The sequence below is a fragment of the Zalophus californianus genome, chromosome 7 (assembly GCF_009762305.2).
Source record: "Zalophus californianus isolate mZalCal1 chromosome 7, mZalCal1.pri.v2, whole genome shotgun sequence".
In the NCBI taxonomy this organism is placed as follows: Eukaryota; Metazoa; Chordata; class Mammalia; order Carnivora; family Otariidae; genus Zalophus; species Zalophus californianus.
The window spans coordinates 48,967,723-48,970,995 of NC_045601.1; positions in this window are offsets into that span (position 1 = coordinate 48,967,723).

The following is a 3,273-nucleotide window of genomic DNA, read 5'->3' on the forward strand; positions in this document are numbered from 1 at the left end:
ATAATGTTAAACAAGTATCATTTACTAGTAATTACATCCCTAGCTTAGAAGGGTTTGGGGGGTGTATATGTGCATGCATGTGTGTGTGCGTGCGTGTGTGTGTGTTGGCCAGTTGGTTTTTAGCAAGTGTGCTCACATATTTGAATTGTCCATGTCTGCATTTTCCTGAGAGCAGTTATTCATTGCACTTGTGGCTTATCAAGGGCATAACAGAGGCTAAATTAACCAAGCCATAAGTTAGCCTAGAGCTGTCTCCTGGTTTATTCTCTGCATCAGTTTAGCTAGGAATCTTCTGAAGAATATTTTCCAGATATCACTAGCACAACAATTTCTCTATATAAAAGAGAAAGTATCAGTTCTTAGGTCAACAATCCAAGGTACTAGAGGGAAAGGAGTTTAAAGTGGCACAATTTAGCAGATTTAAGTAGAAAATGCCAATCTAGATGTATCCTTACTGCTCATTCAAGGAGATATAGAAGAAACTGAAGGAATATAAGTGAATTCAAAGTTTTTTCGTTTTGTTTCTTTATCACTGCATTTCTTTTTTGGGAGTTTTCCAGTTGAACCTTTCTGTGCCTTTACTTGATTTGTGCAAAATCCCCAGAAAAGTGCATCCCTTTGTATTTCATTGGGTCATTATATGGTTTATTCATCCCTGAGGATGTGGGTGAAAATGTCCATGGTATTCACAAGACCACACTTCATCTCCTTTATACATTTACTCATAGTACTACTTTCATTCCAGTGCATTTTAGTTAAATCAAGGAAGAGAATCATTTAGTGGGGCCATTATTATGGTTGTGGGCCATATGCTGGCATTAGAAACTACATATCCCCATTTTCATCTAACTAGGCTGACATAAGTCATTATTTTTAATGATCAGTGACTACTCTGAATGTTTATAGTTACTTGCTTAGAAATGGCATATTCTCTACTTAACAGCTAGGCAAATGATGATAATGGTGCTTTGGTCTAGGTCCAGCTAGGAAAGTAGAAACCATTTAAAACAGAGAGAATTTAATGTAGCAAATTGATGACAGAAGAACTAATAAGTCAGTTTAGTGAGGCAACACAGAGATTAGCAATAACAAGAAACCCCACTCCTATAGGCTAGAAGAAATAAAAGATTTTACTGAAGTCCAGGAGCTGGAATTACCCAAAAGAAGTTGGAATAGTCTTTAAAAAAAAAAAGTTGGAATAATGATAAACTTTATTTTTTTCCTAATAGTAGCTGGAGTCATAGAGAAAATATAGCTTTTGGAAATGCTGCCTGAGGACAAGAAGGTAAGGGAAGAAATACCCTAGCTTCTCCTTTTCTGCCATCTGCCAATCTCCTAAGAGGAACTTCTGTTGGGCAAACACAAGAAAAGCTGGCTGAATCAGGAGGCTGGGAGGCACAGTTTGTAACCTTCTGTGACACAGAGCTTAGCATAGGAAGGCAGAGAATGGATCTGAAAGCAAGCAAGACCAGGAGTGGCAAAAATTATTTTTCATACAGATCCATCAAATGTATTTATTCAAAATTTAATTATATATCCATGCTGAAGTGGGCAGGTTCTTATAAAAATGTATTTTTAAAAACTTTAATGTTAAAGGAGAGCTATAAACTAAAATCTTAGCAGGAAAATTTAACATTTAGTTTTATCACAAGGAGGAATACCCAAGGCAAGCAAAACTGTTGTATTTATGAACTCATTCATCTTTACATGGCTCCTTAGGATAATATATTTATCTCAACTAATGTTAAGTCATGTATTAAAACTTGATATTTATAGAGCTCCTGCCACAGTAGCAATCTTTGTTTTTACCAGTTGGTAGCCTCACTGTTCCTCCATGGGTGCCATCTTGAAATGTACACTCTTCACCACAGAGGCATTTGGATACAGCAAAACAAATTAATCCCAATTTTATGGAAGTCTTTATGGTGTATATTCACAACACATGATATCTTCATATCTAACAGCAAAACAAACTTGGATTCTGCTAAACTGAAATCATATGATCACTAGAGAGAAATTAAAATGAAAATTCCTTTTAGATATTCATTATAGATTGCTGCTTAATCTCAAAGCTTTTTGATGAGAATATATTGATGTTTTGCCTCCATGATGACAAATAACCAGATGTTTGGGAATATCCAGCAGTTCCTCTGAATATTTTTTAACTTTCATCACTGTGCTTCAGTGACACCAACACAGCTAACATATGAAACTTAAAGCTTGGATGGCAATATGTAGCTAAGAATGAATAAAACATTTTTTTCATTTTGTAATTTTCTGTCTTTGAATTTATGGGCTATATTCTAATTATGCAGATAATTAAACTGTAGATTAACAGAAAGTTAAGTGTCATGGCCATTGTATTTAAATTTGAAGGAATAATAATCACAAAGCCCATCCTTTGACCATCAAGGCTTGGCATTCTGTTTCTTTTGCCCTGGCCATCTAGTGGAATTTCCTAGCCTTCTCCTTTTGCTTATCAAAGCATTGAATATTGTTTGAATATGAATACTGTTTACTGAGGGTCTGACCCATGCCTAGCTCTGTGCTAAGCACAATCTCTAAAATAATCTTATGATTAAGTACTCTTTGTTTTTCCATGCATTTATTCAATTATTTATCCAATGTTTATTGAGTGCCCACGTTGGGCTAAGTGCCAAGAATCCTGATATTACCATTTTACAGTAAGGACACACAGATTTTAAAGGTTATGCACATTTCAAAGAAGGGGAAACTGAGTTTTAGGAAGTTTAAGGAAGTTACCCAAGATTACAAAATCTAGTAAATGTAGCCTTGCAATTCCAGTATAAGAAATATGATTTCAGCATCAACAGATTTAACTAATATATGGTCTGAGTCTCCTGCTGTTTATGCTCTCTCTCTTCCTTTTGTTATGAACCCTGTCCTTGGGTCAGTGGATTGAACATAAGATTTATGCCTAATCATCTCGGTCAATCATGGTAAAGCATAATCCAGATAATAGTTATTGGCCCATGGAGAGTGTATGTGACTCAAATCAAGTAAATTATATTCTCTGGGATTAATATATGAATAAAAGAAAACAAATCACTCTCTTTCATGAGTGTTATAGGCTGAGGTTACTAGAGGTTGGGAAGACCAGTCTGCATAAGAGCATGGGACAATATTCAAATAAAATGAGAGATAAAAGCATAGAGAGAAAACAGGAGGGTAGGTGGAGAGCAAAAAAGAAGATCTCCTGGTAGCACTGAATCCCCAATTCCAGTCCCTGGGGCTGCTTGTAAGTCTTTTTTT